This window comes from Vicugna pacos, chromosome X (genome assembly GCF_048564905.1).
Source record: "Vicugna pacos chromosome X, VicPac4, whole genome shotgun sequence".
Lineage (NCBI taxonomy): Eukaryota > Metazoa > Chordata > Mammalia > Artiodactyla > Camelidae > Vicugna > Vicugna pacos.
Genome location: NC_133023.1, coordinates 5920974 through 5948639, shown reverse-complemented (window position 1 = coordinate 5948639; position 27666 = coordinate 5920974). Strand labels below are relative to the sequence as shown.

Here is a 27666-nt window from a genome sequence, read left to right as displayed (position 1 = left end):
CACTCCTTCAGTAGGTCTCAAAATTCCATGCATCACCAGACCCAAACCAGCCTCCCTCAGCTGCTCCAGCACGGGCGGCCCCAGGACCCCCGCAGTAGGGGAGTCTGCATACCTACGGGACAGCCATCCACTCCGGCAGGAATGCCGCATCCTAAAGAACAAGACGCATCTCACACATCTCAGTACACTCCACCATGCTTGGTCATCCCAGAAATGGAAGAGTTTTCACAAACTGGTCTGAGCTGGGGTACAAATCAGGCCTCATCGTAAACAGGGTAAAACACGGCAGTCAAGACGGCAGCTCCAGACCCCAGGGGGCCCGGCCTTCTCTCTGCCGACAGGAGTCCACTTGGGGCCCAGTCGGAAGGAAAATGCCTCCCCTTGGCCAACACACAGGCCGGGCTGCCTCACTGGGGTGCCAGACAGGCCTGCACTGAAAACTCTGCTGGCCCACAAGCAATGACACACCGCCTGTCCTCTCCAAACACATTCTGCCGGGCACAGCCAACACCTGTAATCCGCGCAAGAGTCGAAAACCTCTGTTTGTCAGGAACCAGGCGTCTGAGTCAGAAGTACCTGACAGGGACGTGGGAAAGAACAGCAGAAACGGAGCTTCTCTCAAAAGCACACGTTTTAATAACCACCTCCGTTTCTCTTCCCTCAAATTTCTGACTTCCAGAAGCTAAATAAAAAAGGAGTTTGTTGTGAAGTGCTGAAGCAGATATACAGCATTTTTCTGTTAGCAAATCACCTGTTACAAGGAATCTTGAGAAATCACTGTTTCTGGCACGTAAAGCTAACACAAAAATGGTTCATTTTTAAGCACAGAAAATACGGAGAGGCTGACAAGATACTCGTTGCGGAATAAGAAATACATTTTACAATTTCACTTACTCAGAGTCAAATGTAGGCAAATCCCTTCTTCCTTCTGGGGTTTATTTTTAGGCCTGTCTTCTGTCTTCAGTTACCTGTCAATGAAAAAAATACCCAAAGTAAGGCAAGAAATGTCACCGAATATATCTCAAAGTACATTCTCGACTGTTCCAGAAGCAGGCGGATTTCTGAATTAGGGGGCTCTCATGAAGCTGAAATAGTAATGCTGTCAGAGGGTAGACAAACTTCGTCACTGACTCTCAGGCTTCCAAGTCCAAGTAAAGCATACAGCGAGGTTGTTCACAGAGATCTGTTGAAGACTCACTATCTCAACACCAATCACAATCACACCAGGGGATTCCAACAACTGAATCAATCAGCTGCTCAGTTCTCAGGACGGGCTCATTTTTCTCTATCTTCCTAACATGCTAGGTGAAAACACAGCTCTTTGAGGGGGAAGTGCTCAAATGGGGCCAAGAGCAAGTGGCCGGCAAGTCCAAACGTCCTGTGGTGAGAAGGATCTCGGTGACAGGAGGAAGGCCAGTGGGCCGGGCTGCAAAAGTGAGAGACAGCAAGTCCCGGTCATGGAGGACTCTGCCGCCCTCTGAAAGGGGTCTGATCCATTCTTCGTCTTTCTTCACTCAGCACCAGACTGAAGGAGAAAATAAAATCTGAACATGCTTCTACTTAAGAACCCTTCAGAGGCCCCCATCGTGCCTAGAACAAAATGCAAAGAAGCTCTTGCTTAGTAGAGAGATGCAAGGGGCCTGCGCAGTGCTGGCGGGAAGGCGAGGTGCAATGGGGAGACACGACGAGGTCTCAGCTGTGCCGGAGGTGTGGTCTGGAGGGCTCCAGGGTAGAGCGGATGTCGGCAGGGGAGGGGACAGAAGTAGCAAGGACAACATCCAGGTTCAGAGCCTGAGCAACATTCGGAAGGTGGTGCCAGTGCCCAAGATGCAGGAAGGCTGGGCCGAGGACAAATCCAGACTTCTGTATGGCCTTCACTCTGAAATGCCCGGTGGCTCTCCAAGCCGACTGTCAACTAGGTAGTTAAACACGGGTCTGAGCAAGTGGGAGCGGAGGCCTCCTGTAACCGAGATCTTTGAAGCCTTGTGCCAGGATGCAACTGCCGAAAGCCGGGTGTCTCATCCCTGGGACCGCCGGTGCTTTGGATCAGACCGTTAGCTGTGGTGGGGCTGCCTTGTGCACTGCAGGATTTTGAACAGCATTCTGGGTATTCTCACTAGGTGCCAGGAGCAATCCCCATCTTCCACCCAAGGTGACAACCAAAATTGACATGAGATGTTGCCCAGTGTCCCCTGGACGGCACACTTGCCCCGCTGAGACCCAATGGTCTCAGGACTGTGAGCTGAGGATGGAGCCCTGGGAAGAAGGAGCTGGTGAGACACTGGGGGGAAGGGCAGGGAGGCAGGAGGGAATCCAGAACAGGGTGGTGTCCCTGGCACCTACGGACAGCCCGTCTCTCAGAAGTCAGGAAAGATCAGCAAATAGCTGCTGCTGAGATGGGTGACAAGGGGGACCAGCCGATACTGATAGGACAAGGAATCATGCACACCGTCTTCTCTGCACATGCTCATTGCCTGGAAGAAATCTAGACAGGCTTCACAGAGGAGGCGGCACTCCTGCTGGCACATGAAGGCAGGTGAGGAGGAAGAGAAAGGGGCTGCAGCTCGAGGGGTGCCAGAGGCAATGAATGGGAGCAAGAGGAGGGCACAGAGGTTTCCAAAAACGGTGGGGTACCCGCTCATGGTGCTTGGGAAGGGAGGGCTGACAGCAGAGGACTGGAAGGCTGCTCAGGGAAGACGAAGGGGCTGCCTGACCAGCAGGGACCAACTTCACTCTCAGTCACCATGTGAGGGAGGTGCACACCGGTTCCAAGGCCACCAGGACGACAGAAGGTGGGAGACAAGGGGCTTCCCTGTCTGACCCACTCCTGTGTCCACTAGACCTCTCCCCTCAGGAAGGGGACCATCAGGAAGTGGGGTTAAGGAGCACCTAATGAAAAGGTAGACACACTTGCTGCCTTTTTTTTTTCTTCATTTTCTCTACACTTACAAGGAAGTGCCCCCACCCACTCACCCCACAACCATAGATGATGCTCGGAACCCTAAATGCTATGACAGTGCTGGCAGACTATGCCAGCTCCACTGCCCGCCCCACTGCCCATCTCCCTTCCACAGCATCATTGTGCACATATGGTGTGTTTTAAAAAAATTAAAATGTTTTTAAAAAAAAAGAAGAGCAGAGTTACAGGCCTCACTTTGCTCCTAATTAATTATACGAAACTCTCTCTGGACCAGAGATTCCTCAGCTGTGAAATGAGGGTATTAAATTATTTATGAGGTTTCATCCACATCAAAAAAAATCTGAGGAACCATTTTCCTGTTGACTTCCTTTTGTAAATTCTAAGGGAAGACACCTTGCAAGTAACTGAACCAAGAACTTGCAAAAGAGTTGCTGGGGAAGGGAGGGAAGGAGGGAGGCAGGGAGGAAGGAGGGATGTATCTCTGTCCTGCAGCCAACAGAGCACAGAAATAGATCCAAAGAGTGCAATTTTTTTCCAAGTTGCCATAATGATTAGTATTTCCGCTCTGGAAAAATCCAAGTTGTACCATCATGAAAATAATGTGAAAAATCTAAAATATGTTTTCTGAAGTCACTGAGCGTGACAGAGGAGCTATGGTTTCCTCCTGAGGCCTTTTCTTTTTTTAGTGAGCCCTGAATTAACCAGGTGAAGAGCCGAGGCTAAGACACATTGCAGCATGAGGACCGGGGTGTCAGAGCGCCCCAGCGCCCCCATCCACTTGGCTGGTTCCGTAAGGGGCTCAGGTTCTGTGTGACAAAGCTGCTGTTTCCTGCACTACCAATGCTGCCCCACATTTTTATATATTGAGACGACTCACTAAATATCAGATTTTAAATCCTTTAAATCAGTGGTTCTCAAATGCGACTGATTCTGCCCCACCTCCCCACCCCCTGGGACGCCAGGCAATGTCCAGAAATACTTCAAGTTGTTGGGAGTCAGGGAAGAATGCCACTGGCACCTAGTGAGGCCAGGAATGCAGCAAAATTGCCTAAGCACACAGCACAGGCACGCTTCACGAAGAACTATCTGGCTCAAATGTCAGTATCCCCTAGGTTGAGAACCCCTAATTAAAACCATACTAAAATTTCTATAATTTTATAGAAGGTATATACTTTGATTTTCCAAACCATTTTTATTCTTTCCAAAGTAATACACATACACAGGTGAAGCAAAAGACTCCTCTATTTAATTGCAAGCTTTCTAGCACCATTTAGCCCCCATTCTACTTCCCAAAGCAACCACTCTCAAGTCTTAGAACAATTTTTCTTATTGACGGTGCTCTCTGGTATAAACTTCCATGTTCCCAAATAAGCAGCTTATAATATACCCTATGAACTTTAGATATTACTTGATTTTCTCACATATGAACAAGGATTTTTGGTTGTTTAAATCCCCATCACCGATTCTGTGCTTACCCTCCCACATTTCCCCAACAGCATCACAGTTTTTGGTTAAACCTGAACTCTACACATTTTATTTTGTCAATGGAATGGGCACCACTGAGCAAGCAGTACAGTGTGATTATGATTCCTTTCTTATGCAACTCTTAAATTTTCCTGGGATTATTAGTCGCCTCTGTTTTTGTTTTCTTTGATAATTCTTCCAACACTCCACAATCTTTCAATTTAATTTTTCACTCCAATAATCTGTCAGCTCCAATGTACATCATACCCCATCCCCCAACTCTCAGATATATACACACACCAGACTTTCCTTTGGAAACTTCTGGTCTCTTGTGTGTGCCTGTCAGAGCTAAGTTTGCTACTAGCAGATGCCCTGAGACCACACCAGCATCTTCAGAATTCCTTCTGCTTCTTTCTGTTTCCAGGACCCCTAATCTCCCCCTTTCTTGGTTTAGTCTCTCGTTTTGATGGGACATATTCCCTAGTAGCTTCCTGAGAAGTGATGTATGAAAGCTGAATTCTACCAACATCCTGAACATGTACAAACATCTTTATGCGATTCTTAATGAACAACTAGTGAGGGAATGACTTCAAATTCTGACTGAAAATAAATTTGCCAGAATTCAAACCTCAGTCTGTGTTCCAACTTAAGAAATATGATGTCATTCTGATTCCAGATCCTTCATATCATTCTTTTCAATCCAGAAAGTGCTTAGATACTGCCTTTATTCATAATTTTCTAAAATGGCATAATGATGAGCCTTCTTTATGTAGTAATTTTTTTGATGGGCTTAATTTTTATTCTAGTCAGTTGGTTGGAAATTTCTCTCTTCTTCAGATTCGAGATTTTTTTCCCCTGTCTTTCTTGGAATACTTATTAGGCAAAGATCTGAATAACCATATCTCATCTATCTGATAAAACTTTCTGCCCTGTATCCTCACTGTCCAGTAAGTTATCCACTTAGTCACATGTGACAACTCAGCACTTGAAATGTGGCTAGTACAACTGAGGGGCTGACTTTTAAATTTTATTTAATTTTAATTAAAGTTTAAATAGTCATACGTGGCCAGTGGCTCCCATGAGACAGCACAAATCTACAGACTATGACAAACAGGAAAAAAAGACAACAAAGGAAAATCAGTACCTTTAGCACAACTCTAACATGATACTGAACACAAGTTCAGAAGAAGAAATTGAGACCAAGGTCTAAATCCCCGCCGTTACTATTTCCAGGAAGAGTTTCTATGATGTAATTCCTTACGGCCTCCTTCCTCATAAGAACTTGAGGACCTTTTAGAATGATGTCACACAAGCAGAAGCATCCCTTTGCACCTAAGAACAGATTTTATCACACCCAGTGCGTAAAGAGGGCAACTGAGGTCCCTCTTTCATCTGAGGGGAGAAAGGAAAGTACCTTCCCAAACAGGAATCTGTTTTGTACTTGTATCATTAAAAATTATGAGACACAAGGACAGACAACTGGTAAGCTGCTGATGGAAACTTCTCTGAATGCCACCCTGCAACTGCAGTCAGAGAGCGCTCAGCCCACCACCCGGGGGTGAAGGACACGGTTCCTCCCACGTGCTCGGGTAGGAAGCGCTACTTCTGCACGGCAGGCGCTTCAGGGGAAAGAAACAGCACACCAGGGCCTTCTCTGCACATTCGTTCATTCGTTTACTCACTCAACAAATGTCACAAACAGCACAAGTATTAATCCAGACACTCTATGAACAATCACCAAGACAGAAAACAGAACAGAACCAAAGCGCACAAGTGCTGTGCACCCACCAAAAAGGCGACCAGCCTGCCGCTTCGTCGGAGCCACCTTCATTGAAGCTCAGGACAGAGGACAGCCGGCCTGTTGCAGGTGTGCGACTCTAACAAAGAGCAGATCGCAACGGAAAGGAAGTCACTATTCCTTTTTCAACTTTTAAGAAAAATAAACCTACCCGCACTGTAGGTATAGGGAAATAAATATGCTGGAAACATCATTCATTTTTAACGCTCAATGGGGAAACATATTTTTTTCATCTTCTCTTTGGATAAGTCATTTAATATCCATTCGTTCCTGTAAAACGACATTTTATTATGCTTGTAGGTTTTACAAGTTCAGTGTAAAAGTATGAGTTACTCAAATAAGGAGAAAAAGAGACACTAACCAAGACATTATAAAACTTGTTTCTTCCTTCATGTATTATGACGCCAATAAGTATTTCATGCTTTCAGAACTGCCAAAATCAATACTGTGAATGCATATTACCGCCTGAGTGCACGCGTCCGCACACCTGTATCACCCACCCACCAGCCCACGCCAGCAGTCAACCATACGTCACACACGACATATGGGAAGCACTCTCAACTCACACCATGATACGCCAAATAAATTCCACATAAAGACAAGGCAGGACCTGTCACACGGAAATCTGGTACGAGATAGGGGAGTAATACGACCCAACTGGGCTTATAGTTATATAATCCACCCAGAGCTAATGTCAACAGGAAAAAACAAGCCCATGGCACATTTTAATAAGCTATTTGTCGCACAGTAATGGTTTCCAAGCATTAAATTTTATTTAGTGGCATGAAATTTTATTTGGTGGAGAAAAAGAATCACAACATTTAAAGATGATAAACTATTAGGAGAACATGCTCTTTTTTATTCAGCAAATTGTCCATCAACAGTGATCTGAATTTCTCCCCACAGATACGACACCAAATGATAAAGATAATCTTCACATGACACAGGTTCCGGTTAAGAGATGACACGTGAGTGCATCAGGAGGTAGGAAAGAATCCTGATTAATCTCTTCCTCATCTCCCAAAGCGCCGTCTCCAAGTCTGCAATCAGCATTCAGCACACTTTTAGGTTTGACTGTCAAGCACATTATTTATTCACTGAAATTATGACAGAAGGCTCTGAACACCATATGGTCCTGGTGTGCGTGTCTTAGTTTCTACGATTTCCAAACACATCCTATTCCCTCCTCACCTGGAAAGGTCAATTGCAGCGTCTTCAATTTCCTTTAACAACACAGCAAGCAAAGCCCTTTAGAAAAACAATTAAATTCAACTCTGCTTACATAAAGGCCTCAAAATCTAGGACGCCAATGTCAATGATCAGCTAATTCAACGAGTATTAACACACACACGGGCGCACACACATACACATAGTCCTATTCACAAACCCAAGTGCTTCTCCAAGTGTCACCTCCATATGTAGGACATCAGAAAGCTGTCCTAAATAAAAATTAAAGTTAAAAACGAAAACAAAAACACCCGACACTCTCAAACTCATCACTACCAAGGCCCGGCAGCTCTGCTTTCGATGCCTCTCCAATCCATCCACATCTGCCTCGAGACCACCACGGACTCTGAGTGGTCCAACACCCCTCCACCCGAACTGTCCTGCCCGCACAGTTAACAAGCTCCCCCAACCGGTTTCACATTCCCCAGCCTCGCGCCTTTGAGAGAACCCAGGTGTCGGAGCCCGAGAACTGCGTCGCCAGTAGCATCTCCATGTAACCTGTCCGTCCTGCCCTGTCTGCAAACTCCCTGTGGAATCCAGGCCTGGCTGCCAGGGCACCCCCTCCAGGCCCGCCTGGCTGCCGGGGCACCCCCTCCAGGCCCACCCCTCTGGCGCCACAATGAAAGCGAGAACGGAGACAGCCCTTGTCATCAGAGCCCCTGCTGGTGGTGATATGGACACGTTCTGTTACCTTACCTGGGATGCAGTCGGCCTGGTGACTAAGAGCACAGTCACAGGGCACAGAGCACAGGGCTTCCTCGGGCCCCCAGGTCCTCATCTGTACAAATGGGACAGATAACTAATGGAATCCTCACAACGACACGAGGGGTGCACACCACCGCGCGTACACGCACAGGGCAGAGAGCCCTCCCTGGCACACTGTGAACACCACGCAGGCATCGGATGTAGTCCACACGATCTGGAATCAGCTGGCAGCCTCGTCACCAGGCGCACGTGTGGTCCCAGACAAGAACCCGTGAGCCTCGTGGATGCCTCTCCCGTGAAGATGCGATGAGGACGCCTACTTTACACGGCAGGCGGGAGGAAGAGCGACCTCGTGGGTCAAACACACAGCAAAGCTGTTACTCAGAGGCTGTTACTCCTGGCTGTTATTAACAGAACAGCCGAGGCCCTGAACTGATCCAGAAAAGTCACTACAGATCTGTCCTTCCCATCTACTGAGGAACAGCTAACCTTCCTGCACTAATTCTTTATTCCTGTTCAGGGAGCAACTTGTAAAACCTTAGACCTCGGTTTCACTTCCTCCTTTTCAACTAAAGTTATGAAGCACACGGAAGGCTCTAAGAGCCAGTTTTCAATGAAGTTTAGAGGAAATGGCTCCAACACACTGATGGAGACAGAAAAAGAATTTCCGCTTCATTCAACGCATCTTTAAGGACAAGAATTTTTTAACGTTTTTTTTTTCCCAGTAAAATTAAATGATTCAGGACCTTTGTTAACTCGCATGAATCTTTCTTTCATAAATTGGTTTAAAAGATCTTTTAATTTTCAGGTTTGCAAGGCCTAGAAAGCTTAACTTTGGTGAGGGTCTGCTCACCAGCTGCTTTTGATAGCCCTCGTCATACTAAATTTAGACATACACTTCGTATGGACAGACTTCAACAGGAAGCTGCCAGATTAAAAGAAGATGCCGCTAGCGCATCAGAATTCAAAAGCCACTGAAGGCCAGCAACTTCCCAGAAGCCACAGTGCTCTCTTATTCACAAAAATACTTCATAATTTCCCACCTGGGAAAAGAAAAGAAGAAAAAGATTTGAGGGGAGGTCCACCCCCGCCACACACACACAGTAGCAAAAATAAAATAATTAACTGGGAAAATCAGGGCAAACAGAAGACAATGGCACAAAAAATGAGATAAAGCTGAAAGGTGAGGGCAGTACTCAAAGTTCGCCGTCACATAAAACTTTACTTCAGTTGGAAGGGAACTACATAAATCAGATTCTGAGTTTCCTAGACATATATTCAAAGAAACATGTATGATTAGATGCCTGATTTACAGTATTCAAAAACTGAAGAACATACAAGTATCAAAAACACAGTTTCTAGGGTTTGACACAGGGGAGAAACGTCTCCCACGTGTCCCACAGCAGGAACGGTGCACTCGGGACAACTCCAGCCTCCGTAAATGCTATCGGAGAGATTTTCACCGGGCCGCTTCTTAAAATAGCCCTCAATGTTGGGTAAGTCTACAGCACCAAGGCACAGCTACATAAATCAAATTCATGAGTGGATTAACAATATGTTAGCAGCACGCAGATCTCCCGACAGCCTGGTTTACTCCAAGGATGTGTCTCAGCAGTGCTCCAAGTCCCAACTGGGCTGTGGGTCTCTTGGGGTCACAGAAACATGTTACACTATATCGTAAACACATTTTGGTGCCAATAAATATACCACTTCTGCAATATTGCTTTTAGTGGTTGCCTAGTAACCCACTGGGCTAGATTATACTTTGATCTTTCACCATGGCATTCAATTCCTTGCTCTTGCAAATGATGCCTCAGTAAAGCAGGGAGAACCATTTTTTAACTGTCAAAAACTTCTGTGGACCACCTACACTAGCGGTACTTTACTGCCTAATATTTAAGGGAAAGGTTCCCAATGGCAAGACTAGGGACTAGGTAACGGCACTAAAGTCAATGATGCCTCTGACATTTCTTGTTTCTGTTTATCACAACAGGGTCTGCAGAGGTTTGCATGAGAGCAGCACACAACACGGGAACAGCGCCTGCTGTGTGTACAGACACATTTCCAGGCTTCCTCGGAAATAAACACAAAATACCTGGCATTAAAACTTTCCCACAAGTTTGAGTTGAGAATTTCAGGAAAAACATCATGAGCTAAATGTTACCTTTATTTCAGAACAGTAACACATTCACCTGTCTTCTTGCTTGAGACAATCCTGGTTGATCCCCGCTGTCTCCAGGTCATTATGAGCAGTGCTGCCTTTCTCTCTCTAAAGTGTCCCAATTTGGACAAGAAATTACATGGCTACTGTAGGTATCAGAGACAAGTCATCAACCCAGAGGTTCCAGAACAACAAACTAGGAATGCCAAGGTCCCAGGCGAAGGTTTCTGCACAGGGAGTGAGTTAAGTAAGCCTGCAGACCCCAACACGGCGCAGTTAGGGTGACGGCCCTTGGTTAGAACCAAGTGAATTGTCAAGGGAAGCGTCCTCCCTCTGCTGTCGTGAAATAATCAGTTCCTTCCACATAGTCAACAAACGGGATGACCAAGCCTCATCCTTCCCAGTCGTCAGGGCATCTGGCACGGCTGTGCCTCTAGCCCCCTGCTCCCCAGCTTGTGCAGTGGCCACCCTCAACTACGGGAGCGGGTCCAGGTTGTCGAGCTGGACCGCACACTCCACGTGGGCAGGAGCTGCGTGGGCTTTTAGTGCCGCCGTGCCTGGTTGAGTGGGAGCCGCTTGTCAACACGCAGTGAATGAATTTAGGAATTTTCATTCTTTTCCTGTGTCGAACTACCCCCTTTCTCAGATCCTTTCCCTGGTTCCCCTTCATCCTCGATGCATGAGACGCAGGCATTTCCCCAACATCCCGCCCCTGAATTCCCTTCTCTAGCTCCGTTCCCGTGGAACGTCATCCAACGTGGTGGCCCTCTTGCCTGTAACGCCGAAGCTCTTTCTGAGGCATTTTTTTCCTTTTCTCCGCCTGCTTCGTATCTCCACGTGGATCCATGTCCAGCCCCCGAAGGACACTATTTCAACGGTAAACATCCATCTCCTCCAGTCTCTTTACTATTTCCTCTGACTCACCCATTGTTACCCTTTCCTCCCAGGCTCAAGGCTTCGCTGCTCCCATTTGGACTCATTCCTTGCCCTTCCCGACCCCTTCCCATCCATCCATCAGGCACCAAGACTGGTCACTTCAAGCCCATAGAGTCCCTACATGACCTCTCCACGCCAGTGCCACCCGCCTACCTGGTGCCTCTTGATGGCTGATACGGTTTCCCTCCGCCTCAACTTTCCCCCTGAAAATCCACAAAACTGTATGAATCTTCCTAAAGCAGAGGTCTGATCCCAGGTTGTCCCTCAGAAATACGTGACGGATGACACGACTGCTTGGGAAAACAAACCCAGCTCCTCGCTGTTCCTGCTGAAGTGCTGGTTCCTGCACAGCCAGGAAAGCAGGGGGCTGGGGCCAACAGCATTTCAGGAATAAACGATTACAATACCGTAACCAGCGCCATCTGTGCAGCAGAATCAGGCCCCTGTCACCCAAGCTGAGGCCCTCCTACCCCAGAGCCTGTGACTGCGGTCGCCCCATGGCACGGAGTGTGCAGTCGGACCTCGGGGGGCTAATTCAACCTTAAAGAAAGACATCATCCTGCATTACATGGCGGCCCAGAGTAATCGGGGGATCTATCCAATGGAGAAGAGGGTTTCAGGAGAGGCGGTGTCAGCAAAGTGACTGAGAAAGACTCAACCGTGGCTGGCTTTCAAGAAGGAGGAAGAGCCAGGAGCCAAGGGACACAGGCAGACTCTAGGAACAGGAAAAGGTAACTGGAAAAAAACAGAAAATGAAACAAAACAAAACAACAAAAAAAAAAGATTTTCCCAAGAGCCTCCAGAAAAGAAGGTGTCCCTGCAGACACCTCAGTTTTGGTCCAGGGAGACCCGTTTTGGACTTGTGACCTCTAGAACTGGGGGATGAGAAACGTGTGATGTTTTGAGCCCCTCTGTTTGTGGTCCTTGTCACACTGACAGCGGCCATGGAAGCATATACCCCTGCTCTCTGCGGAGCTCCTGCTGTGCTAGTCACACCGCAGCACTCTGCCCTCTGCCCTGTGACTGTCAACATCTCACAATCCCTTTGAGAGAGAGTTCTGGGCGTCAGGGAGCTCACAGAGCAATCCGCCTGCGGTTTGCACAGCACCTCAGACAAGGAGCTACAGAACCGATCCCGGTAGCCTGGCAGAACGAAGCAGCAGGACACCTGTCACCCAGGGCGGGATGAGGGGGAGCGAGGGGAGAGCCCGAGAGTGAGCGCCCCCTGAATCCTGTCACTCCAAGGGCCTCACTCTCCTCAGCATCCTGCTCCCACTCCCCTGTGGTTCCTCCAGTGCCACAGGGTCATGCGATCTGGTCCCTCCACGAGGACTTCTGTTCTGAAAACCTGCACTCTGGCTCCCAATGCTTCACACCCCAGCCTGGCCCTCAAGAACGCAGCTGAGTCTCCCAGCAGGAGCTTCAGGAACAGAGGATGAAGAATAAAGGGTTGGGAAAGGGTGGTGCTCAATCTGGGAACTTAAGTCCTGAGGATAAAGACTCCAGGGTATAAACAGCACAGAACCAAGACTCACCCTTGTGCCTGAGCCCTGAGTCCCTGCAAGACCCGGGGACCTCACTGCCCACGGGTCCTTTCTCTGCTGGTCATCGCTCATTCATTCCTTTATTCCCCCATCTGCTCAGACCAGGCTTTAAAAGATGCTCTTGATACGCAGAGACATAAAGCTGGCCTGACACTCATGATACTGCAGACACAGAAAGCTGGCCCAGCTCCTTTCTTCAAGGAGCTCATGGTCTCCAAAGCAGGTGATCAAACCCCTAACTTCCTACTCAACAAGCAACACTCTAGGTGTTATTACCAAGATTCAGAAAGTTCTGTGAGAGATGATGACAAGTGCGGGTGAGGATGTGGAGAAACTGGAATGTTCACACGCTGTGGGGAGAATGTAAAATGACACAGGCACTCTGGAAAACAGTCTGGCGGGTCCTCATGAAGCACAGCCGCCATATGGCCCAGCAATTCCCCTTGGAGGAAATATACCCAAGAGAACTGAAAACTTATGTCCACACAAAAACCTGTACACTAACATTTACAGCAGTTTATTCATAACAGCTAAAAAGTAGAAACAGCCCACATGCCCATCAGCTAGGGGACGGATAAGCAAAACATGGTATATTCGTAACAATGGAATATCACTCAGCAATAAAAAAGAGTGAAGCACTGATTCAGGCCACAACATGGATGAACTCTTAAAGCGTTATACAACGTGAAAGAGGTCACACACCAAAGACACATACTGTATGATTCCATTTACTTGAAATGTCCAGAACAAGCAAATCCATAGAGACACAAAAGAGATTAATGGTTGCTGGGGGCTTCACGCGGAGGGAAGTACTGCCAATGGGCAGAGGGATTCTTTTTAGGTGATAAATGTTCTAAAATTGTACTGTGGCAAAGTCTACACAGCTCTGTAAATTTACGAAAAATCACTGAATTGTTCATTTTAAACAGGTGGATTTTTGTATGTCAACTATGGCTTAGTAAAGCTGTTTTTTTAAAAGAACCTCTCTGATATCCTTAAAGCAAAGATTTTCCTATGTATGTACGCATAAGTGTTCAACAAAATATATAGTTACATTGCTTCCATACAATCAGAAAAATGGAGACAACTTCCAACTTAAAAAAAAAAAAGAAAACACTTCATTTGCCTGGATACAAAGAATTTAAATAAGTACACTGCCTCTAACGTCAAACACGTAATCGCATAATTTAAGTTGGTAAGAGGCCTGTAGATAGGCTTTCTCATTCAAATTATACCTGAACAGTAAGTTTTCTTGAATAAAAAGTCACATTGACACATAACATGATTTTCAGCTGGTTTGAGACGAAGACTGAAATCCTACAACATTTCTTGTTATAGTCACAGCAGAAGCCAGCAGACACAACTCAATAGACTATCTGCTCATTAGGACTCAAGAATCCTAACACCTGAAGCCCCCGGTTTAAGTGGGTTTTAAATTCAATGCAAGTGGATTAAGAAATTCCATTTTCTGTTGTCAGACATGACAACAGCTTTGAGAATGACGGTGAAAGATACTTTTCCAAACTGCCCAGTAGGTAATACAGCTGTTGCAGGGCTTTCCCCAGGCGGTGTGGAGTTCAGCACTGCTGAGAAGATGGGCAGAACACAAGCGCTTTCGCGTCCTCTCATACCTATGAGAACACTCCCCCAGTTCGGACTGAACTATCATTATAAAATCAGAATTTTGCAAAAGAACACGGTCCAATCAGGTCAATCTTAGCAGCATGTGTCACAGGAGCAGAATTAGGATACAAAAACAGCAAACAAATGCAGCCAGGCCGTGCCCCATTCTCCCTGCTGCAGGAAGGAGCCAGGCCCTGGGCCTGACTCACAGGACCTGGCAGCCGGAGCCCCTCCCCAGCAGCGCCGAGTGTATCCCGTGCCTTTGTTCCCAACGGCGCTGTAACAAATGACCACAGGCTCAGCTGCTCTAAGCAACACAGCCTGGCTCTGGGACAGTTCTGGAGGTCAGGTGTCCGCCCCGGGTCACAGGGCTGTGCTCCTGCTGGAGGCTCCGGGGAGATTCTGGTCCTGACCCAGTCCAGCTCCTCCAGGCCGCCCACCCTCCTTGGTCCGCCGGCGCGCACCGCTCTGACCTCTGCTTTGCTGGACACGCCTTCTCTCTGAGCCTGACCCACTGCCTCCTTGTTGCTTCCACTCAGACGCACCTCTGTGGTGACACTGGGCTCAAGACAACTTCCCCATCCCAAGTTTCCGGAATCACAACTGCCAAGTCCCTTCTGCCATGAGACGTCACATTCACAGGCTCCAGAATCGGGTCTGAGATGTCCTTCCAGGGCCATTCCTCTGCCTACCACGCAGTCAGGACCAACATGAGAAACGAGAAGAGTCTGGAGTCTGAACACAACACAGAGCAGGGCGGTGGTGGCGGGAGCAGTGACTGACAGCGGCGTTCATGTTCACGGCGCTGGCCGGCGGGAGCAGACGTCCTTCTTTGCTTTAAGTAAATCCCGGCATTTCTGCCTGGTTTTCTACTTTGTGCTCACAATGCTCCCCCTCGGCCCCTACTAATTACAGAGGATTGTGGTCAAGGGAGCAGGCAGGCAGGCCTGGTCAACGTAGGAGTTTAGGCCGGAGCGGTATCAAGACCAGAAGTGGGGCGCTACTTACAGGAGCGGGACCCCAGATGGCACACAAATGCTTCCTGAACTGTCAGTCACCTCAGTTAATCTGCACGTGGACCCTTATCCCCAAATCACAGATAAACAGACCGAGGCTGGATGATTTTCCTCATCACAGAGCCCAAGCCCACGGCCCCTTCCACTGCACATCATGGCCAGGTGTGCTCCTGTCCTCAAAGACTGTGGGGTCAGCCAAGGCCCCAAATGCTTCCACCCCTTTTCCCAAAATACCCAAACCAGAAATGCATGACCTCGAGGCCAAGAGAAATACAACCACAAGATTTACAGCCCCAAATGGAGGCCCCATCAGGGACCCCTGGGCAAGCTGGGCCCGGCTTGGCCCGACGTGGCCCTGCCCATTTGGGGCCCCGCACACCTCACCTCCTCCCTCAGCTAAGGGCTTCGCATCCACACGGCCAGCAGGCCCCTCCCAGGGCGCCAATGCCCATAGCTTCACCCCAGCTCTGCCCCGGCAATGGGGGCCACCAGCACCTCGCCCGCCCCCGCAAGGAGCTAAGGTTCGACAAGGGAGAGCCTGTACTTGTCTCGACGACTCCGGAGCCAGCTGAGCACCAGGCAGAGCATGTGCTTACGTAGCGCTGGCACCACCAATCCACATTCTTTTCTCAAGTTCCACGGTCAAAGCTAGACATGGAGAACTATCCCATATCCTCTCCACAAACAATGCGGAGCACAAGCATTTCCAAAAACTATCACAGGCCAACACAGCTCTTCCTCCGAATTGCTGGTGACTCCACGTCCGTGTAAGAGCCCCCTCCCTTTTTCCACCTCTGCTTCTGTACTAGGAGGGTGTAACGGAGAACACTGCAACACAACCAGCTTACACATACAAAAGAACATTTTGCTGAGATATGCCACAGTAAAACTCAGAACGTGGTAAACTACATTTTGAAAATAAGAAATCACCTCTAGTCTGGACCCTTGAGCAGAAGAAAACAGGCCCCTTGGTCTTAATGTCACTGCCACCAACATCACCAACAAGATACATGCCGCAGCGCACAGGAAATTACAACCCCTGGGAGAATGTTGAGTATTCACTTAAAAATAGGTATCAAGGCCCAGTCCCATGGCACATGTCCTGTGTGCTGTGTGTTTCTGCAAGCGTGTGTATTTATGTGTGTGCATGTGTGTCTATACACACATAACATTCACGTTAAAAAGAAACTCATGAAGGAAGGCTCCAGTCCAGGGTTTCTTGACTTTGGCACTGCTAACATCGCAGCCAGCTCATCCTCGGTGGTGGGAGCTGCTGTGTGCATAGCTAGTGGCACCCCTGGTCTCCACCCACTAGAAGCTGAGAACATTCCTCCCAGTCCCCACTTGTGGACAACCAAAAATGTCTCCAGACACTGCCAGATGTTCCCTGGGGGACATGGTCACCCCCAGTTGAGAACCACGGCTCCAAGCTACTAAAAAGTCCCCAGGATGAATGTGTCCTGATTATTTAAAGCATACATGGTCCTCAAAATCAGAACAATTGACTTTCCCAGATTATTATGATCACAGTCAGAATTATTTTTCTTTGGGGGGATCTTAAAAATTCAATAAATTCTGCATTACACTTTGTTCATCCAAATTCCATTAAAATGACCAAAATGTAATAAGCTCTTACAAAGGAAATCTGTACAAGTCATTTTTCTATGCCAAAAAAATTTTTTTTTAACGAGATGATTTTGGAAGAGTCTAACAAAAATCAAAATTGCCTTCTTTCATCAGTTTTACACCGAAGCCTGCAATCAGGGAAAGAACGCGGGAAATGGTCCTGCATTAACCCAGATTCCATCTTTCCCTCATTTGACCGAGATTTTTGTGGGTTACGTAAATATTACCTTTAAATTACTGTTTATTTTCACCTGACATGTGGACAAAGATTCAAACGGATCGCTGGAAATAGAGTCTACATCAAAGCTCTTATTTTCCCCTTTTAACCACAAGTCCAATAAAAATTTTCATGCTTTCGTCTATCTGACTCTTTCTCCGTCAACTGATGGCACAGGGCCTCGGGCAGGATCAGAGGAGTATTTCTGGGATTCCAGGGCCACGGCCCCTTTTGAAAACAGCTGTGACCAGACATGAAGGGGTTGTGAATGATTTCTAAGACCAACCCCTCCAGGTGGGCAAGGAGGGAACGCGCCACGCCCGTACATTGTGTCCTAAATCCTCAGCGGGCTCTCTCATCTGTCCTCACTGTCCCTCCAGGTTTTCTTCCCCACAATGAAGGCTGAATGAAATACACACATGCTTCATGCTGCTTTTAGGGCCTAAGCAGGGGGGAGCCGACCCCGTATTCTTTTTCTCCAAAGTTCCAGACGGAATTCACTGTTGCCCATGACTAAATCCAGACTGTGGGGTGTCCAAGCCATCCAAACCCCCAACACACACCCACCCCGTGCTCAGAAACCCCTGGCAGGTGAAGGCATCACCAAAAGAATTCTGCACAATGAGCCCAAGGTATGATGAAAGTCTTGTCTGCAAGAAGGTCTGCTTGGTATACAAGGAAGCAAATCATTCCCCTTACTTTTAGTCACAAAACATTAGGATTCAGGCGGCTTTTATAACAGCTTGGGACGCACAATCACAACATCTGTTTGGAAGGTCTAATTCCATACAGCTGGGGTCGACAGACTCTTTCTGGAAAGGGCCAGATAGGAAATACTTCAAGCTTGGTGAGCCAAAAGGCAAAACTGAGGATGCGGTGTGAGGTTATATAACAAGAGAGAAAACAAATTTCCCCCAAACTTTCATGGGCAAAATTTGAAATTTTATGAACACTGATTTTGAATTTCACATCATTTTCCTGTATCATGAAATACTCCTCTTCGATGTCCCCTCCCCCACCTCAGTCAATTAAAAACGTCAAGCCCGTTCTCAGCGGGAAGGCTGACCAGCAAGAGGTGGTGGGTGTGTTTAGCATGGGGGCTGAGTTTGAGACCCTGCCCTGGAGGGGCACAGGCAGACCCCACGTTCTGGTGGCAGAGCCCACAGCCCCAGCTCTGGACCCGGGGAGGAGACAGGTGCCGCTGAGGCAGCAACAGGCGAAGACCAGAGAGAAAAGCAAGAGAAATCCAGACCACGGCCTCAGGGAGGCAAAGGACTTTCTGAACCCAGAACACTCTCTTTGTGCTGTCTGTACTAAGAAACGTGTATCGGGGGCAACTGACACCTTCAAGCACGAGAAATTTTTTATATATATTTTTTTATATATATGACACCGCCTACCACCGTTAACTCTGCCTTTCAGGGTTGCTGGTGTCTGATAAGCTCTCCAGTTACACATACATTGTTGTGCGCATCAGGTGATCACAAATGGACCCAGTTCTATTTCTTTACACCATGCCACCAGAGAAACCCTCCTAACTCCAAAAGAGCACTAAAAATCCTACAAAGCAAGCTTAATAAACAGTAGAACAGTTGATACTTAGATGGGATGCATCTGCAGGTTAGCTACCGACTGTACGAGAGGTACGCCCACCTGGAGCAGACATCTGACAGAGCAAAGCGAATTTTATTGGCAGTTCGCACAGAATTTGTCTTCAAGGACAAATGCCCCACACGCCCCCGTTCTGCACACAGTCCAAGACCACCACGAAGAGAACCCGAGGGCCTTTACCAACATTCACAGTCTTCGTGCTTCCATCATGATGGGTCACAAACCCTACTTAGAAAGGGGACGCTTTGTCTATGTAAATATACAAATAGATCTTTAAAGGAGGCTTTAAACACATGCCAACAGGGACAAAGAAAAGCAGCAGGAGGCCTTGAAGACAGGCTGAAGAGGTGAAGTGGACATGGTGCGGGAGGGTGAGGAGGCAAATAGGACTTTTCAGGACACCTATGAAGAGTGGAAACTTCTGGACCATGTAAGTGATTTTTATATTAAAAAGTATCCTTATTCTCCAAACGTTCAGGAAAGAAAGAGGGAATAGAAGGAGGTAGAGAGAGAGAGAGAGATGGGGTGGGGGTAGAAAGGGAAAGAAAATTACTGCTCAAGAGAGTAATAATGCTACCTAATAAAACTGAAAAAAGGAAAAAAAATAATGCAGGAAGGGAATGAAGAATGTAACAGTTCAAAAAAATGGCAAAGTGTTATCAATTGATGAATGTATTCTTTGAGTCTTCCATGGGTTTGAAATTTTTCAAAATATAGAGTGGGAGGAAAAGGATGGACTAAACCTTGGATTTAAGTGAGTTATTCTGCTCCCTGCCAGCTCCAGTGGCTACTATTTGTCTTCAACAAAATACCTCAGTCTTAATACTGAAGTAAAAGTCCAAATTACTCCCGTTAAAAGAAAAGAACCCACTGACTTTGCATGTGTCGAGCTGGACATTTCTGGATCATTACACAAGTATTTCTAGCTTCCTGAGTCTCTCTGGACCCTCCCACCATGAGCCAGGCAGGCATGACCAGCCTCCCCTCTGCAGACTCTGCAAGGCCAGGCATCACTCAGGTGACCTTGGGTGCCTCAGAGTGAAAACCGGGCCAGAATTTCAAGACATCATACGTCCCCTGCTCTCCAGCTAGGACACCTCCCCAGAAAGCTTCACAGATCCCAGGGGAGATTAAGAATCATAATTCTCATGCTCCTGACTGAGCAAATACTTAACTATAGGAGCTCAGAATATTTCAAAATAATTCACAACACCATCTGCATGCATTTCCCGGAATGCTGGGTGGCAGTACGAGGTGGTGGTGCCAGGTGATGGTACCAGGTGGCAGTTGCTAAGTGGTGGTACTAGGTGGCAGTGCTAGGTGGTAATACTAGGTGGCGGTGCTAGGTGGTAGTACTAGGTGGTGGTGCTAGGTGTGGTACTAGGTGGCAGTGCTAGGTGGTAATACTAGGTGGCGGTGCTAGGTGGTAGTACTAGGTGGTGGTGCTAGGTGTGGTACTAGGTGGCAGTGCTAGGTGGTAGTACTAGGTGGCATTGCTAGGTGGTAGTACTAGGTGGTGGTGCTAGGTGTGGTACTAGGTGGCAGTGCTAGGTGGTAGTACTAGGTGGCAGTGCTAGGTGGCGGTGCTAGGTGGTAGTACGAGGTGGTGGTGCTAGGTGGTGGTAGTACTAGGTGGCAGTATTAGGTGGTGGTGCTAGGTGTGGTGCTAGATGGTAGTACTAGGTGGCGGTGCTAGGTGGTAGTACTAGGTGGCGATGCTAGGTGGCAGTACTAAGTGGCAGTATTAGGTGGCGGTGCTAGGTGGTAGTACTAGGTGGCGGGGCTAGGTGTGGTACTAAGTGGCAGTACCAGGTGGCAATATTTGAGCAACAGGGTGAAAACCTTGCCTCTCAGTCCTCACCAGGGTGTACGTGAAGGTGGGTGAAGGGATGTGGACTTTGGCTGCTGTTAAAAACAGAGGATTACCCTTTCAAACATATGAGTTCAAACCCTAGTGAAGCCTGCAAAGAACTTTCCATTCTCACCCAACATCAGTGACCTGCTCCTTAGATAAGGCTTCCTGGAGGCGACACTTAAGAGCGCCTAGAACCTTCTTCTCCTTGGGTAAAGCGCTCCCTCAAGGGGAACCCCAGCTGATACCTTGAAGCTGTACGAGACCCACAACCTCAAAGGAAGGCAGGACCTCCATGCTGGACGCTGCCTTGAAGGATACGTCTTGCCCTTCCCAGACCCTCAACGTGCGCTGAAGCCGCTGGGAGTCTCTGGCCTATTCCAGAGGGAAGTTCAAATTCCATCATGAGTTTTCCAGCTGGGCTGAGCGCCTCCGTCTGGGCCCCAGAGCAGCCTCATCCTGGCTCACGCTCTGGTCCTCTGGGTCTTCAGCCTTGCGGGCCACTCGTGCTGGTGAAATGCTTATTGTTCCTAGGCTGGAGTTTCTTTTTCACACGTCATCTTTGAGGAGCCAGACTGTCCCCAGCGCTTGGTTGATTTAGGCACCACCTCATTCAGGATCCTCTGTGTGTGGGGGTCACCTGTGCGGACGGAGGGTTGGGGTTTGTGGCCACTGACTTTTGTACTGGAACCTTATGTTTGTGTGGGAATGTCTACACCTCGCCCTTCAGGCACCAGATCTGTCACCTAGAAGACCTCAGACAAGTCCACCCAAGTAAACTACTGAAGAGTGAGACTTAGTGGCCAGTCCCCAAGCTCGTCCTTTGTGAGCACCGACAGACCACCAGCACCGCAGGCCACCAGGATTCAGACAACACATCCTAACGTCTCTGCCTCATCTCGCTCCTGGTCTCCCCATGTTTGCTTTCAGTCCACCGGGGGGACTTGAATACCCCACCCAGGATGTGAGCTGGCACCGAACAGCAGGAGGAACAGAAGGAGAGGAAAGAATCCAATGGTCTTCCTCACAGTCAGGGAAACACACATTTGATGGCCACGCGCCCAGCACCCAGCTGCCTTGAGAAGTGAGACACACAGGGCTTCATGTTGGCCACAATCGCATGGACGGTGCAGCCAGATGTCTAGTCTCCCTACAGCCAGCTGATTTCCTGCTCCTGGGCCCCCTGGTCCCACCCACGACAGACGCATGACTCACGCAAGCCCCTAGAGGAGTCACAAAATGAAGTCCAGTGAGGCACAGAGGCAGCAGGGACACTCAGCTGGAATGGCAAGGTACAGGCTCTTACTCCACTCAGCACCACTTCCTGAACCTTAAACTGCACTTCCCTGGTTCCTCAAATGGGACAACGCCCAGCCTGCCTGCCTCACAAGGAGGCAGGTAGATCAAAGACGAAGGCCTTTGGAAAACCGCAAGGCATGGACAGCTGTTCACTACAACAACCACTGAGAGGGGGACGGGCGAGGGCTCAAGCCACATTCCCCCCGCGAGCGCCAGGGACTGAACAGCTGAGCTGTCCCTGCACTGGCCAAGTGACAGCTTCTCAGGACACCACAAGTCTTGCAAGCCGGGGCTCTTCTACACACCAAGAACACGGAGTGCCGCGGCACCCCGTTATCACTCTGGCACAGTCTAGGGTAGCCCAGCACACAACACGTACTCAGTTTTAACTGCCCCTTGTCTCTCCCTCTTCCAAACAGGACCCCAGCTCCTTTACAGGGGACTTCCTTCCTTTTCCATTCACGAGATGGTGCTGAGAACAGAGGAGCGCGAACGAAGACCAAGCTCCCTCTTGCCCTGGTCTCCTCCAAGGTTTTAGGAACAAATAGTTGACAAGCTCATACAATTATGAAAATACGCAAAAGCAAGACACGTCCCCATCAGTGCCCAGCCAGTCCCCTGCCCCCTCCCCCTCCCCCCGTCAGCAGAGGCTGCGAGGGTGCCACACACTCCGTCCTGGCTGCGCGCATCCAGCCGGAAGAGTCCCAGTACCCCATGCTGCCGGGGCACTGCTGGCGGTGTGGGTGGAACGCTGGCTTCCAGATACATTGTATGTTAGGATAAACTATCTAATGTCAGGGCACAGTGGGCAGGGCTGGACAGAGTATCATCGCAAAAACAGCATGAGGGCAGAAACAAAGCTAGACACTATCACAGCCAGAGCTAGCCTCTGGAAAAGTCTTCCACAGAACTTTTATCACTTACCAAATCGCTTATCAATGTTTATCATTTATCAAATAAAATTACTGGAGACTTTCCAAAACAACAAGACAAAAAAGTTGAGAGGCCATTAGCAACAAGGGGCTGTAAAGAACCGTCACAGCACAGCAACTGGTCACCAGCCCATGGGGACCCTGAACTCTCTCCTTCCTGTCTGAAGACGATATTGCAAACCCACTGTCACAGAAAGGGGTGACCTGAGAATATACAACCTAAGCGAAATAAATACAGAGGCATATCAGGCAATTACTTCATTCATAAATGTAATTTTCCCAGAATGTGCAGTATCTGCCAACTTTGAAAAATTGTGTAAGTACTTGCTCCAGGCCCCTCAAAACCTGGTGAGGGCAATTCCTCATGGGAAGACTGCCAGGGGAGCTCTCCTTGGCGCCTGGCCCAGCCACTACATGGGCACAGACTCCAGTTCAGCCAGTTAGATAGGGCCTTCCATCACTCGTGCGTGCTCACCGACACACACACTCACACCACAATCACACACACTCTGAGTCTTGAGGTAGTGACACAAGAACAGAGATGTATTTGGAGTTTCTCTTATGGTCTTGGTTACACTAGTGTGATGATATGCAGGCCAGGCTGTTCCTGCCAGAGTGAAAATTCTCAGTCCTGCAGAGCAACCTTGATTCCTGGGCTCCCAAGACTGGCCTTGCTGCCCTTCCTCAATTCCCAAGGGTCCAACTTTAGTTGGCCAGGAACTGTTTCTGTTGTTTAAAATCAAGAACCATAATGGATACTCATCTGATGTACAAGGGGATGTCTATCTACTGGCAAACCAACATGCCCAAGACATATGTGCATACCTGTGTATTTTATTTATAGGTTTGCTTCTGTTTAAAACCACGCTGTAGGGGCGAGAGTATAGCTCAAGTGGTAGAGAGCGTGCTTAGGATGCATGGGGTCCTGGGTTCGGTCCCCAGTACCTCCTCTAAGAATAAATAAATAAGTAAACCTTATTATCTCCCCCCACCAAAAAAAAGTAATAACAATAAAATTTTTTAAGACATTTTAAAAAATTTTTAAAAAATGAAACCATGATGTAAATAAAGTACACACAACACACATGCTTCTAACTGTACGCAAAACATCTGGAAAAATAAACAAGAAATTATCAACAGTGGTTGCTCTGGGAAGTGGGATTAAGAGGAAGAAAGAGGTTTTTACTTCTCACTCATACCCTTCAGTACTCTTTGAATTTTACGGATTTTAAGTAAATAAACAGCATGTACTATAACAAATACATACAAACAGAAAGGAAGGGCCAAACCCAGAGAGTAAGCTCTGTCCCAGGAGAAATGCTTAACCTCCTCTGAATCTTATTTCGCCTTCCTTCTAAGGCAGTTCCCTTCAACAACATTCACCCTTGGGCCCATCGGCATCCGGGGACAAATTCAATCTGAGCATCCAGTGTTTCAAGGAGCAAGAGAGAAACCTTTTTTCTCTCTGAGACACAGAATTTAATTGCCAAGTCCAGCCCAAGAGGCCCAACCCCAACATATGTCGTCCCCACAGTAGGTGCTTAACATTTAACAGATAAAAAGTTCATGAATCAACAAGCTGCACTAAAATGTCCTGTGATCATTTGTTTCTACCATATTGAATTAGTATGGTTAATTATAGTTAAATTCCACCGAACACATTTTCTGCTTTTTTGTTTGCTTTGGTTTTGCTCTTATATTGCTTAACTCTCAACGTCTTTTATCGTGGCGAATGAAATTCTCTCTTTAAACGTTACTCACGCCTTACACAAAAATGACAGCCTGCGTTTATTTCCAATTAGAAAGGAGAAGCAAAGTCAGAAACTAGGAGAAAATTAATGCTGCATTCATACTTGATTTAAATGGATCAAAAAAGCATTTTTACACCCTTTAATGACAACAAAAGAGGAACACAAACAATTCAAGAGGTTAGACTGACTTATCCCAACATTCCCTGCGGCTTGTCACCATATTGGAGGGTCTTCCAAAGAACACCCAAGCATTAGTGACGGCAGAAGCGTCTTCTCTCCCACTTTCATCCTTAATAAAAGTTATGCGGAGGGGAATCCTGCTTAACCCACTGAATTTACATTTGTTTGTAATTAATGCTCTTTTCTCAACTGTTCATAGAAAACAATCTGCTATTTCTAAACCAGCACATATTTGAAGGGAAGACAATTCCCTTCGGCGTCACTTCCCCTCAGCTGCTCCAGCCTTGTACCAATGAGCCCCGGGCATTTCATTTCATCCTTGTGAAAGAAGGTTAGCTTAATAACGAAAACACAGCCACAAGGCTTTGTCTTCAAAGAAGGAGCTGGACTGTTCTGGTTGACGGTTCCTCTCTAGCTTTCCCTTCACCTGCCAGATGACTTGGCCCCTCCAGTGCAAAGCACAGTTTCCGACAGCCGTTAATTAGGGCACCGGGAAGTCTGGCTGCCTGGCTGGCTCTGGCCAGGTCCCATGATGGTGAGGACCAGGCTCCAGCGTGCCTCAGTTCTATGACTCACCAGCCACCCAGTGAGGAGTCTGTTTGTCACTTGTGCTCCATGCCTCATTCTGACCTGGTGAGCCACCTAGGACACTAGGTAGACCCTCTAGAACCCGAATCCCGCCTGGCACACAGTAAATGCTCACCAAGCGTGTGCTTCAACAATGGCATTGTGATGATGCTGAAAAGCTACTACTGTGTCTGTCCACAGCACCCAGGACTTCAGTTCTGGTACCAAATCCCTCCTGAGCTATAGTTACCACGTACTGTCCATGCACAAACCCTCTGGATGTCCTGTTCTGCTGACAACGACAGATGTCTTCTAGCATTCCGCTCAGAACCAAACCTGTCCCCTGGCACCTTCCTGAGCCCAGTCGGCCAGGCTGGTCCTAACTCTCAGTCTACTGGCTATGAGGATTATCTGCAGGTGATGGGACGTGCCTGTCCTGTGACTGGGTAACAGGGGTGGGATGGGGAGATTTCCCCCTCTGCCCGATCACATGCAGGTGCCAGGCTCTGTGCGAGGTGCAGGACTACGCGCTGAACATGACGCAGGCCTGGCCGTGACTCAGTCTGGTAGGGAGACAGAGCTAGCCAACGACTATCATAAAACGATACAGAAGTGCTGTAACAAACTGCCCTGGGCAGATTGCAAAACATAGATGAAAAAAAGCCATCTGGGTGGGATACAGAGGCTTCCTAGAGGTGGTGATACCAGAGCCTAGTCTTAAAGAATAAGCAAGGTTAGTCACGGGGAGGAAAAGGCAGTAGGGACCAAGATGCCCTCATTTATTAACAGAAGCCAGTCCTTACCAAGTGCCCGAGTACCAAGACTGTCACCTGTGTCCTCTCACGGAATTCATACAAGCACCTGACAAAGTAGGTGTCGTCAACTCCATTCTCCTGACTGAGAAACCACAGCAGAAAGTGGCTAGTTAACATGACAAGACACCACAGCTACTCATCGGAGGAGCCTCATTCCACCCTGATGTGAGCTGCTCCCAGACCACGCCATCTCCAGGATGACCGCGACCTTCGTGGGACTGCATTACCGTCATGGAGGTCACAAGAAGGGCTCTGTGCATGTAAACAAGCACACACATGCCCAGACATCCCTCTCACCCTGGGACACAGTCTATCCTTCTCACGGCAGCCACTGAAAGATCCACAAAGGATCAATGAGGAAATAACGTCACAATTCCTTCTTCTCAGAGTCCCTGTCACCTTAACTCTAATCTGCCACACCTTGACCCGCCCGTCCCCCGAGCCCTGTGTGCCCTGCCGCTTTTGCAGCAGCTGACCCCCCGGGTACTCCACCTGCTCCGCTGTCCTCTGCCCCATCTTGTGCTGCCGGGAGGGACCCCAGCCTGCTTCTCCCAACAGGTGCACCATACCTCAGCATCCAAGCATGCAGCCTCTCCCCTGGCCTCCCTTACCCACCAAAGGTTCATCGTAGACAAAAAACATGCTCTGGGGTCTGGACACGTGACACACCCCCAAACAACAAAAAGTGCCACTGAGGAAAGGGACATGCAAGACAGAGCTGGACTCCCATCAACCCTTTACTGTAAGAGTGGTCACACAAACCAGCTTTAGTTTTTCAGACGAAAAGAGCAGCATGACTGCCCCCAAGACCAGACCCTTGAGGGAGGAGAAACAAAACCAAACCCAGACAGATTAAATCTAATCTCCAGTCTCCACAAATCATTACGTTTAAATTATTAACTGAACCTCCGGGCGTCAAACATTAGCACAAATGATTTAACAAACTCCTTGAATCCGCCTCCCGTCCCCTCCGTGGCCCGCAACACCAGTGACACTGATCTCAGATGCACTCCGACCACCTCAAATGGGTGCATCTTGGGCCTGCTTATGGTCACAGAGAACCACTTTCCTCCAAAGCCTTCACCACCAGGAGTCCCAGCATGCCACCCGCCAAGCCCCCATGTGCCTATTCAAACTCAAATTTAAGTGAATACACTCATATTCATAGCAGCATTATGAACAGTAGCCAATAGGCAGACGCAACCCAGGTGTCTATCGCTGGAGGGATGGACAGACAAAAACGCAGCATATATCCACAATGGAATATGATTCAGCCTGAAAAAGGAAGGAGGGTCTGACACATGGTCCAACACAAGGACATGATGCCAGGTGAAATCAGCCTATCACGAAAGGACAGACCTGTATGATTCCACCCACACGAGGCACCCAGGGCAGTCAAATCCACAGAGAGAGTGTAGAACA

The 27666-nt window shown here is 48.2% G+C and overlaps 1 protein-coding gene across 4 annotated transcripts in view; it reads right to left on the bottom strand.

Annotated features, from left to right (window-relative positions):
* TBL1X (transducin beta like 1 X-linked) overlaps positions 1-27666 on the bottom strand; it is a 196322-nt gene that overhangs the window by 121457 nt on the left and 47199 nt on the right. For all 4 annotated transcript variants that reach the window (XM_072956027.1, XM_072956029.1, XM_072956028.1 and 1 more), the window contains exon 2: positions 895-968. The gene's annotated coding sequence lies outside the window, so the exon portion shown is untranslated. The remainder of the gene's footprint in view (positions 1-894; positions 969-27666) is intronic.